Source organism: Symphodus melops (genome assembly GCF_947650265.1).
Source record: "Symphodus melops genome assembly, chromosome: 22".
Lineage (NCBI taxonomy): Eukaryota > Metazoa > Chordata > Actinopteri > Labriformes > Labridae > Symphodus > Symphodus melops.
In genome coordinates, this window is record NC_136712.1 from 16705992 (window position 1) to 16719272 (window position 13281).

Sequence of the window (13281 nt, forward strand, 5' to 3'; positions counted from 1 at the left end):
CACAGTGTCTGTGTAAAACAAAGGAACCATTTGAGGCCAGTTATGAAACGTAATGCTGAGTAGAAACTTCCTGCACCCTGGAAGATTCCGGATCAGTCGGGAACAACTGAAATCGGCTCACATTTTGTCAGTGTGCTCAGTCGTGTGAACTTAAAGTCTTAAAGTGACGCTCCAGTGTTCATCGTTCATGGGTGTTGATTTTATGTATAAAAGCAAGAGTCTAAGCAAACGTCTAAAAATCAGAGTCTCAGATTCAGGAAGAAGAATTTGCGAGCAGAGCTGCTGTTACTGTTGTTTAATATTCCATAAGCCTTGTACCAGGAGCTTAATTTCTACCCAACCAGAACAGATGACAACCAGCACAACCAGTGACAAAGCACTTTTTATTTGCAGCTTTTCGGGTGCACTCACACTAGGGAATCTGTAGCGTGCCTAAGCACGCTTCACCCCTGTTAGTTTGACCAGTGTGAGTGTTTGGTTCTGTTCATGCACAAGCACGCGGGTATACACGACGTCGACAGCCTTCATTATCCACAAATAAATGCTACGACAGTATCTGACTAAAATGACTGAAAGTAGCCGTCATGTCCTCTTGAGAGAGAGAGAGAGAGAACCCAGACCGCCCGCTTGGAGGACTGAAGCCTCCGTACACACTTGAACTGACACACGTGTGGCTATAAATTGAAAAAAAAAAAAGATTAAAAATAGGACCAAATAGTGTAATTGGGTCTGATCCATTTCCTTACTAGAAAGAAAGCCTTTCCTTCCTTCACGTGGTCCCATTATTATTCCACAAAGTAAAGAAGCTCTTCTTTGAGTTTGACTAAGCCACTGAACGTGAGAAGGGGCAGAGGATGAGAAAGTATCCAGGGAGCATCTTACACTGACACCAGTGTGTGTACTGGCTGATTGTGTGATAATGATGATAAATGCTGGGCTATCATCGTGTGTAATGTATTCTTATTCTCCTTTGTCATTTACCTTTACTCTTGAAAAACTCCCTGCTCTGAATCTAAAATGAATACAATTGGTGTTGTATTAACAGTGACCTGTTCTTCCACCCTGCAGTGTCGACTGAGCTTGACTGTAGATGTGTAAAAATAGCACAAGCCACACAGAAAGGTTTCCTCTTAATAAAATGAGAGGAACTCTTTGAGTGTGTGTGACATTTCTAGAGAAGAAGTCATTAGTGACATATCAAACATCTGGACCAGTGATTTAGGCAGAAATGGGAAAACAGGGGGTGCAAAAAAAAATACAGGGGGTGCAAATTTTTTTCAGTGTCACTCGCAGCGCGGCACGGCGGTTATGTGCTCCCTAACACACTGGTTTTGAAGAAAACTGAATAAGTCTCTAAATTGTGCATTCTGTTCAATAAGTTGCATTGTTACACATTTTAGTTTTCACATTTTACTTTTCCCAAGCTTGATAATGTTGATTTACTGTACAGCCCCTGCCCTGACACACCCCTTCATCATTTGACTCACTTGGTTCATGTTGTCTAACCCCTTTGTTGGCCCACTACTTCTATCTGCACTTTCTTTAAAAAACAAACAACAAACAAATAAATTCATAATATTACATGTGTCATCCAGTAATAATAGGTCCCTAGACCTTGATAAGTCAATCATCTGTCAGATTATTCGAATGTGGCGCTGACCCGAAAAGGTGGAGCTAAGCACTGCAGTCCGTTGATTGGTTGAAAAAAGCAAAACTCCGCCGTGTTTAAAGCATTGACTGTAATACACAGCTGATTGTTTACGTCTGTATTTGTCCTCGCCGCTCACAGCCTTCTCTGAAACAAAGCTTGATTGAGTTCTTGTAATAAACAGTCACATGCCAATGACAAAGTGGATGAACTACTGGATGTCTTCTTCGTTGGTTTTGTTTATGTAGCGTTTTTCTCCTTTGTTGAATTTATTACTTAGCGGTTAGCTGTTAGCAGTTAGATGCTATCATATGACGTTATTTACATAGCGGCTATCATCATCTGGCTGACACGCCGTCTACCAAATAGGGCACGGGTGGCTGTAGAAACGTAAACGGGATCGGGTTTAAAGAGCATATTGCAGGTTAAAGACAAAATTTAACTAATCATAGAAAAATACGTTAACAATACTGTTTTTAAAGAAATTCTGAAATTAATAACCCACAGGGTCTCCTGGAGACGTTTTAGTACGTGTTCGCACATCTTTGCTCTTTACTTCCGCATTCGGCTGTGACGTAACGTAAGGGAGGCCCGCTGAATCCCCATCTGTTTAACATAGAAAAGCATGGATCCGAGTGTCACTCCCGTCAATAAATAGGAAGAAAATATGTATTCCTTTACATATAATGGTGTGCTGGCTTATTATTATGAACCTGTTAGATGTGATAGAGAGCAGAAACAGGCAGGATTGGAGGAATAACGGCCTCAGGAGAGAAGTGGTGTGAGGAGAGACCCGGAGCAGGCGTCCTGCTGAGTGACAGGTGTCAGCTCGCCATATATGGGCTCGTGCTGTGTTCACATCAGCATATGTAAAGTTTGTAATCACATTCAATCAATTAAAAAGAGATACATTAACAGGCAAAACTACTAACTATAGGGAAAGCATTTTTGCAAATTCCCTATATATATATATATATATAGGAGAAATGTAATGTTACAACAGAATAGTAGAGGAAAATCACAAAGTGCAAAATTACATTACATAAAAATATAAAAAAAGATGCATCAAACAGTCATAAAGAGCCAGTAACTTCAAGATGTAAATCTGTATAAACTGTAGAAACACTATCATTGTTATGTTATCAAAGTGCATATAAGTATGGACGTGTTATTGCTTGAAAAGAAAAAAGCATCTGTCAGAAAACTAATTGCGTAATTTCAGTGTTGAGTTAAAACTGTTCACTTTATAAGAAAATGTAGAAACTGCTTTCCACTGCATTGGAATGCAACGTATAGAACTATTCAGTGTTTCAAAACTATTTCAAAATCTTTTGCAAAGACCACAAAATTTTAAAGTTGGTGGGTTTTTTAGTTCTTTATATTTCACAACACACAGTAGAGCGAGCGGGGAATGACGAGGAGGAACGGAGCTTGAGGTCAGATTTGAACCCGAGCCGCCCACTTGAACAGTTTTCTCCGGGGTCTCAACCAAACCATTTAGGTCGTGGGTGCCCCATTTTATAAAACATTCTTCTACATTTCATTTTTTTTTCATTAATCCTGAGGGAAGTTAGACTTTCGTTGTTGTTGAGAGACAAGACACACACCCACACACACCCACAGAGGCCTGAGCGCACAAGCAGGACCTATAGTTGACAATCTAGAGAGATGTCAGAGTGAGGGGGCGACATAGAGAGCAGTTGGAAGTTTAATGCCTTGCTCAAGGGCATTTTGGCAGCACTCAGTAAAGTGACCTTGCATCTCTCAGGCTACCACACCCAATTCCAAACTTGGTCCGCACTGGGACTCTGATCCAGAACACAAGTCCACACAGACTGAGCGACCCGACTTTAAGAAACTCAAAGATTCTTCAGTGTGTTTCATATCCTGCTCCGTGTCACGGTCAAAAAACCTCGGATCCATTCAGGCGCATCCCAAAGCCGACAGCAGAGGGATGTTAAAGTCCTGTTGTCCCCTCTTTTATCAATTGAGGATCACAAATGTAGTAGTACATTTTCTTTGAGGTGCAACAGTGTGACGGCACAAAGACATCAAGCCGGAGACTCCAGCCAATGAATATAATCAAATTAAACCTGACGCATTGGAAACCGTGATAGTGTGAAATTGGGAGCTGCAAAACAGAAATTAAATCAGACTGGAAGCTTCCTGCCGACTTCCAAACACCTGACAAGCTGTCAGGGATAAATATAATTTTTCATACATCATTTATTTATCATGCCGCATGTTGTTCTGCAGTCATTGAACTGACACCCTCCTCCCCAGCCATGCGGCAGCAGAGGGATTCAGCGTCTAACACGAGGATGCAGAGGCTGTCACAGGGATCAAACCCGGCGTCCTTCCACTTACAGGAAGGACTCTATAACCACGCCAACGTGCAGACATCACAATGTGACATTGATACATTTTTTTTAAGGAGCTGACAAATATGCCACTTTGTGATTTAACCTTCTTTGGACCTTGATGAAGTTTCGACAGTTTGACATAATTCCCTGCATGTCCTTCATGACGATGATGGGTTTTGGACACTTTTGTGCCTGCTCTGCTCAGAGCAAATGTACTTTCTTTCTTTTTTTTTCTTCTTTACAACACCCCATGATATTTTTCCTCTTGATGCCGCTAAAAAGGATGCATTTATTTTGTTTGGGAGCAGACAAAGCGGAGGGACTCAGTCCAAGTGTAAGTTGGGAAAGTAAGCCACAGAAACGCATTCGGACCATAATTAGACTTTAATTAGTTTTACTAGATTGTTGGCAACTAAAAACTATCATTGGCACATTTTTGTTATTCATTTTTATTTTAATAGTTCATAATGTCAGCCTTTCATCTGTAGAGATAAAAATCTCTTAATGTGGTATTTTAAAATGAGACAGTTAAACTGAGAGTCAAATCCAACCAACAATGTACAAATACAACTGTAGTACATTTTGCGCAGTAAATAAGCTGTATAACTACACAATATGCTTATAGTTTTATAGATACTGTATATAGAGACACTTTGTTACTATTGTGTTGGTGACAAAGACCACATCATGGTAACCATTGGACCCCGGGAGGCTACATAATTAAAACAACAACAAAACATACAGCCAATATTTCACGGCAGGGTTGAGTTGACTGACACGTGGATGTACTGAAGCAGTTTGCCAGAAGGCACGTCTGTGAGATCTGTGATGGGGGGGGGGGGGGGGGGTAAAAGTTAATATATCATATAAACCAGTTGAGCTGCACAGCATTACTACTACAGATCTAGGCAGTGTGAAAAACAAAGGAAATGTTTTTGCACACCAATCACATCAGTCCAATAATTTTGTAAATTCCAGTTTCTGCTTTCTAATGTAACACTTATTATTATTATTACACAGTCAGGTTTCAGCCTTAAGAACAGTTGCAGTAAGGCGAACATTAGGCCTGCCTATAACGAGAGCTGAAGTGAAAAGTTAAAAAATAAGAATATAGAAATATATATATTTAGAAGTACGCTATGATCTGTATGAATGCTGCGTCGTGCTGATGTTACCGGGCACTATTGAAGGTGGGTGCGGACTGAAATAGCACACTGGATCATGAGACGGTGATGCATGGACACTTTGATCAAAGGAAAACTAAGGTTGAGACCATTTGGCTGCTGCGGTTTTGATGAGCGCGGCCTCTCGGATAGCATCCCAACGTGTCGTTACGGAAGGTCGTTATGGTGGTTAACTCTCTGAAAGGGCACTCAGCATCAGTGTCGGATAACAGCGGGGATATTTGCTCCTCCTCTGCTTCCCCCCCTCCCGTGAAATCTGAAATCAGGGCCTGGCTTGCTGGCTCCGTTTTCTTTGTAGCAGCTTGAGGTGGCCCAATCACTTTTACCCCTCATATGTGACTCAAGAGATTTCTTTTATAATCAGCGTGACAAGTGAGTGGCGTCGTTTTTCCCAGGTTTTTTGTGCTGAACTCCAGAGCAGAAGTCATTTTTTCTGCAATTTAATAGCAACATAAAAAAGCTGGATTGGAGTTTTTAAGAGACAAAAAGAGAAAAAAAAAAGCTCCTCTAAAATCTGATAGAAACAAGTTAAACATGAGGAAAAAAACATGTACTTATTGCATGTGGATATTTCAAAAAGCTGTCAAGTCCAACTAGCATTGATACAAACAGTCCTCTAAAAATAATCAGATGTGAGCGGCAAAATCAGGAGTGAGCGTGAAGGCCCGAGGACTGAACAGAGCCACTTAGAGTCTCATGACAGAACCTGGATTGAGAATCGCACAGCGCCGTGTCTCGGTCCCGCTGCGGGCTGGTTTATAATGATTTGATTAGCAAGTCTTCAGGACAATGTGCTAAAGCAGGAGCTCTTTTTACAGTTCCCAGTTTATACATCAACTTCAGCGCGTCCCTGACAGCTGTCTTGTCTCGTTTATGAAGTGAACTGAGCGGGATTTGCCGGCAGATGCTTCACAAGGCGCGTGACAAAGAGTGGGCAAACTCCCTTGTTTGGCGTGTCAGGGTTGAAAGCTTCACTCCTCAACTGTCAGAAGGGAACATCTGTGTTTTGGCGAATGAGCGATGTTTGTTCTGCGGCGAAGCAATCGGCTCCCAGCAGCCGTCTGAGGTGACAGACTCTGTCACGGTCCAAGTATAGAGTTAGATAGAGATGGAGGGGAATGAAGGAGGAGGGGAGGAGGAGGAGGAAGGTAATCCCTGTATCGAATCCAGCTGCAGAAAACAGAGCAGGAAAGTCCAGTTTGTTAGGGTTCAGTAGCGCACCCTCTGCAATCTCTGAGTTACTGTGGATTACACACTTGCCTTGTGCATTTCAAGGATGCATCGTTCTACAATTGAGAAAAACTGAAAATTGAATCTTGCACTTTTAAAGTGATTAACGCCACAAAAGTCAAACATGAAATGGTTTACCGCTAAAGCTGCTTTACGGCGTGGTATTTATGGACAACACGCCTGTCTTATTAGCTTTAAAAATATGCAACACAAGTCCTACCAAATATGACATTTAAACTCCCTCCTTTCCCAGAAGTGTGTTGGTGTCTTTGTGTCTGGATGTTAAATTTCTCTTTTTGTGTTATTAAAACTTAGAACTCCAATGATCGAAGTGAACATCTTACTTTTCTTTGAAATTGTGATCTTTACTTCGACAGCTCAAGGTGCTTAAAGTCATATTATTTCAAGTGAAATGCACTCATACCAATTTTAATTGCCTTGTTTAATTTTTGTGTAAAACCTGAATTATTCCACAACACCCTCTTTGTCTTTGTCAGTTTTTGTTTTACACCCACAGACTTAAGTCTCCATCATGGTTTAGACTTTTTGTCCCTGAAAATTGAAAAAAAAAATTTAATTTTTTTTTTAATTTGTGTTTTACATTTGTTAATCCCCTTAATCAGAAAAGACTTGAGTAAGAGATAATTATTGTTCAGTTTAAGAAGAAAAAAAAGTGCAATGTCTTTGACAATTGTATTCTGTTATAATGACTTCATGCACTCAGAGGGGTATCAAGGCCAACACAGGACAGACTAAATAAAGTTAACAGACTGTAGATAATGGTATGGTACACAGCAGAGGTGTGCGTTTATCTACCAATAATGGTCCAACATGGACATGAAAAACAAGCAGCAGGATTCTGGCTGTATTGGCTCACAACAGACTTGGGCCAAAAAGAGGTGGATGAATGTAACATCACTGAGTTCAGTGGTCCACAGAAAGCTGAATGCTGCAGCACTTGCTGAACTTGTTCACCACGTCCACCCACCGCCGAGGGGATGTCACTTAGGTCAGATGTTATTGAATTCTTTCTGGCTGATGAAGTTCCCTGTATACGGCTGTGAAAAGAACAAACTCTCGGGCTTGGGCATACTGACAAAAAGTAAAGTAATCCCTTTATTATCAAAGTGAGACATGTTTTCAATGTAAACAAACTTTGTTTGAGTTCCTCTGTTCGTATAAATGACCTCGTTTGTGGAAAAAGTATTTTCTAGAAATGTTTGCCAATAAGCGAGCAGTAGGTTTGTTGTGTTTTAGAATGATGGGACACTCATCAATAAAGCAGATTTAATACCTTTCATAAAGCATGGCTCTCTGAAGCTGGAGATATATTTGCTTTTAACTTTTTGTTGGGGCACACATTATGAGATCGTAGCTGCCATCGTTCGGATCATGAAGTCCAGAGAAGATGCAGCACAATGTCCTCATAGCAGAGGTAACACAGCAGTTGCGAGCACGATTTCTCCCTAGTCCCGTAGTAATAAGAAGCGCATTGAAGGACTCATTGAGCGGGAATATTTGGCAAGAACACCAGAGGACCGAAAAGTGTACACTTATGTAGCATAAAGCCAGTCAGTTCAATGAAAACAAACTTGGAGTTCAAAGCAACTGAGAGCCTTGTTTTTTTGTTTTTTTGTGGACTGCCATGCGTTTGAAAGAACTTGGACGTGCTTTCAGCATTGATTCTCGGAAACACTGGGAAGCTTAACTTTATCTTCCACTCAGTAGCATTACCTCTCAAAAGTTGTCTAGCAATATAAAATAACTTCAGCTGAGAACGAAGTATGGAGGGGATCTAGTTTTGTAAAAAAAAAAAAAAAAAAAAAATCATGTTTCTTGTGGCCTTTGGAGAGATTTGGGCAACTTGTGGTGACAATTAACGACATGATGTCAAAAATGAGAGTGAACATGTCAGAGCAAACATGCTACATGGAGCCCAGGAAAATATTTGAAATCACTCCTGTTTTAAATGTTTGTGTCAATGTTTGTCATGTCCAAATACATTGCTAAGCACTTCACGTGTTGCATGAGGATTCATCTAGAGGGCAAACCAGAGACCAGTGCTGCTACTGAATGTCAAGGGATGTAACCCGACAATTAAGATAACTACTTTAAATGGTAAATGCGCCTGAGTTTGTATTGTGCTTTTCTAATCTTCTGACTACTCAAAGTGCTTTTTTATCTGCAGGTTACACCTACCCATTCACACCCACACAGATGGCAGTCGTTGCTATGTAAAGCGTCCATCAGTATTGATTAATCCCATTCATACGCCCAATGACGAGGCAGCAGGAGCAACTTGGTGTAAGGTGTCTTGCCCAAGGACACGTCGTACATGTGGCTCCAGGAGCTGGGGATCCAACCCCCAACCTTCCATCTAAGAGGAAGCCGATACTACCAACTGAGCCACAGCCGCCCACTGCAGTGTTGGTCATGAGACCATGGCATTAAAAGCAGAAGCAGGGACACCTATGTGCCCAATATTATAGGAACTTGGTGGATGGGTGAAACATTGGCACAAGAGTAATCTATTCAACACTTGAGTGGAAAAGCTATACTTTCTCACGTTCTCCCACTTGATTGGTCCATAGTCTTGGTAGATGGCTGTAAACCAATGAGTCTGGTTCGCCTCAAGGTTTCTACCATCGTCTACCAGATGCAAGTATATGGTCCATTATGTATAAATGACCTTTCACATTCTAACACATATCCTTCAGGGTTTGCATAGTTCAGAAAACATTTCCATTTTATTTGCAATCACCTTGATAAACTCGTCCTCAGCTTGCAGAGAGCAAGTGTAGGATGAATTCCCTAGTTTTATTCTCCTTTGCTAACAACATTTACTATTTATAGGGCAAGGACAGAGGTGTCCTTTACTTGCTAATGAAAGTATTGTGGCTTTGACTGAGCCCATCAAGTCGGAAAATAAGTGACACAAATGGGACAACAATTAGGAGAGAGGTCAGATGCAGGAAGTATTTTTAGTCTTTGATTTAACTCAAATGTTCTGGCACAACGGACGGTTTCCCATCATGTCCTGTGTTTCATGATTCTGATTCATGAAATGAGACGACGCCAGTTTATCTCGGACATGTTTGTCCTTGTTCCAGGCTGAATTTTATAGAGGAGACTTAGGTATTAGGTTGGGAAATATATTGTAATGTTCCGTCCGTACTGTTTGGGCTTCAACTCTTTAATAACTAATTGCAGTTGATGATCTAATGTAGCGTTTCATTGGATCTTGGAAGCAGGAAATTTAGAGTTACTAGTTTTATGTTTTCAGGAACGCCCTCTGAAGTAAACAAACCAAGTCATTTCAGTAGCACACGCTAAAATCCAACATGGCTGCGATGTGCATTGACAATAAAAATATAATGTAGAGCTGGAACTTTACTAACACCTTTGTTTTGTTTATTAAATTCATCACAAAAAAGGCATCTAAAAGTTCTATCTGTGGACATGTTGTCTTGTATCTTGACACAAATGATCATCTGGAAGCTACCTAAACAAAGGTACTCCTGGAGGCGTCCATGTAGCTTGTTATTACTGGAACATGGTCAACTCGGGTGGGGCGTCATTCCACGCTCTGACATCCGAGGTAAATGTAACATAACATCATACAGTAAGCTTTCACATGCCTGTGAGTACAGACAAGTTTGTAACTGATAGCAATCTACCATGAGCCACGTCTGTCTGATGGAGAAGTCAATCCTAAAGAGCCTTTAATTTGAGGGAATCCGGCTAACCTGATAATCTGATCAAGTCATTAGCAACCAAACCAACTGGCTAATTGAGCCTTGAGACGCATACTTTACATGTTAAAGTTACAGTAGTTATTAATTCAGCTCATATCAGTCAGCTTAATCGTTTAAAGCAAATGTTATAATGTTTAATTTAGATCTACTGCAATTCAGGTTACAACCGGGTTAGGACCGAAAAGGGAAGAAGGAATTTGGTAAAGAAAAAAAAGTCACCCTGTTAATTGTAAAATAATTCGAAAAGACAAAAGGAGAAAATTAAATGTATGCTTTATCATCATCTTAAACTTCAAAATAAACCAAATTAAACTGTCATTGAAAAAAAGACATTGTCCACCTTTAATGTCAAACTTCCAATCCAGGAAACCCTCCGTTAAGCCCTTTAGCTCCCTGGAAAAAAATATTCAAAAACTAACAAAAAAGTCAATTCCTGCAAACAAAAACCACGATAAGCAATGCATTGCAAAAATATCTGCAAAAAGGTGATAAAAGCATCCCCTGGATGTACTTCTTTTGCAAAGTCCCCCAAAACTCGTATTTTAGTCCTGTGGAGGAAAAAACATGCACGAAAAAACCAAGCTCTCCAATTCTCCTCCAGACACCTTTTCCTCAGCTCTGCTCTCGCCTCTTTCCCAGACCAACCAAACAAAATCCCCCAACAAACATGTCTCCCTTTGTTCTCATCAGGCCATGCCCCCCTACACACCTGTGTCCATCTACCGAGCTGAGCAGGTCACATGACCAGGCTGAACACGGGGAAAAAAACACGAGTCAGACACATAATACTGTATATAAATGCAGATGCATCACAAAGGGATTTAACCTTGAAAGGAATTTAATTGACTTAGATAACCTTTACATCTATATATCCATGTGGACGTCTCCTGGCTAACAAGCTACTTATTAATCAATGGACATGAGTAGATGTGTCTATTAAACACACTAAATGATGGCCTACATTAAATCAAATATAGTCACATTTTTGCTCTTAAATACATTGCTTCACTGTGATGCTAATGCTACAATCTTCTGTCCATGGGGATGAAAGAGTTCTCATGTCTGTCGGTGGAGCAGGATGGTGACAGCAGTCTGCCACTGAACTCACTCCTCTGTGTGATGAAGGTGCTGTGCGTAGGGTGATGGCTGTTGTCCACTGGTGTGAGTGTGAGATTTTGATTGTAGTGCAGAGATTTGTTAGCGAGCATGCTAATGAGTTTTTAAGAGAATAGAGTTTCAATGTGGCTGCTAGCAGGGGAAGGGCACATAAACTGAAACTTTTTGATTCATTGTTCATTCTTACTGTCAGTACAGAAGGCAAAATAAAAAAGGGGCAATGAGTCAAGCTCGGGGGTTTGTTCACCGTGCCTCTAGGCAACAGTAAACCAAATGTTATTATTTCTCCATCGGCGGCAATAAAAAGAAAGTAGACTCTGGGCAGTGCTGTGTGTGCGCTGTCAAAACTTTTCCATTAATTTTTCTTCAGCACTGTAAAACCTTTATTGAAAACTGGAGCTGACTTAAAAATGTAAATATATGCTGTTATTTAAATTAACATGAATTTATACTGTTTACTAATTGAAAACAGCGAGAGGAAATGAATGCATTTGCATTATTCATAGTATAATTTATGTTCAGTTAAGTGTATTGCAATGTGTGTCGTGCAGATCTGAAGAATATCAAAGGTCAAGATTCCAGCATTATTGCTACATTCAAATGCTACTATTTCTTTTGATTTAGTTGAGGTGGGAGTTTTTCGTGGATATTTCAACAAAGTGTTTTCAGTAGTGCGTTAAGACGTCTTTTAAAAAGCGACTGCACCCGTGGGAATGTGTGCCTCATTTAAGGGGAAGCTTTAAGTGGATTCTTTTGAAGTCGGACTTATTGGTCTGCTGCAAAGTCTGTATATAAAGATGGGCAGTGAACCTCAACCCCATTCTGATGTACACAAATGAAGCCAAAGTACCTCAGTACAACGGGCGCTGACCCATTGCATATTTAAAACCAGAGATCGATAGATAGAGCCACTGTTATCTCTGTCAGCTGCTTAATCCTGAAATGTAGTTCAAGACAGCTGTTTGGCTCGGGTAATGACGCTCACGATGGCAGTCTGGGAAAATGTGGCATTCAAAGCAGGAGGAGAACACGCGTACCTCAGGGGGAGCCTCAACTCTAAACTTCACATAGCATACATTACCCAATAACTGACCAGTGAAACAGTAAAGATTAAAGGTTTGTACAGCAGGACATATTCTTGTGTGCTCTGCTCATCTGCTGCACACAGCGATGCAGAAGCTCCATGCCTCAACAGAGCTGTCAATCCTGACATTTTAAAATATTATTTACATTATAATACATCAAATGGCAACATTTATGATTAATATTGCACATGGTCCCTTTACAAATAAAGTTAATAATAATAATCAAAAAACAAACTAAACCTTTTATTTTTAGGGCAGTAGAGTGATGATAAATAGCTATCACATTAAAACCATGTTTGAAAAATGTTATTTTTATGGGTATTTTGAATTTATGGTCTGATCCATACACCATTTGTTCCCATTGCAGAGGTGGGTTTTATGACCTATACCTGCCCGGTCAGTAGGGGGAGCTCTAAATATTTTGGCTTCACTTGGGGCAAGGTGTTGTGCAGTCCGTTTATTATACAACCTGGTTTGCTGTCGTTTAATTTGTATCGTGGAAGGGAAGAGAGTAGAAGAGCTGGAAGAAACAGAGTGAGCTTATCAGTGTTTGTTGGGTTTATGGCTTCATTCAGTTTTCAACAAATTCACTTTGTACTCTTGAAAGGAAATCTGATGATCTACAGTATAATGCAGCCTGTCTATGCGTCACAGCAGAGCTCTCTCATAACAAAGAGATCCAAATCTCAAATTCAGGAGAACTACTGAAGTGTCACAAGTGAAAATGATATCCATTGTGCCAAAATAAAGGTGTCCATTTGCGTTTCAAAGTGTCTTCAAGTGCAGTGAACAATATACAGTTGATATGAAAAACGTTTCGTCTCTGCTGGATGGGGAAATAAATAAAGCTCTGCAGACAAAGGATAATTAAACATTTCATTGAAACTTCTGTTCATCTTT

The 13281-nt window shown here is 40.4% G+C and overlaps 1 protein-coding gene across 1 annotated transcript in view; it reads left to right on the plus strand.

Annotated features, from left to right (window-relative positions):
* LOC306817842 (chemokine-like protein TAFA-2) overlaps positions 1–13281 on the plus strand; it is a 74866-nt gene that overhangs the window by 28104 nt on the left and 33481 nt on the right. The window lies entirely within an intron of this gene.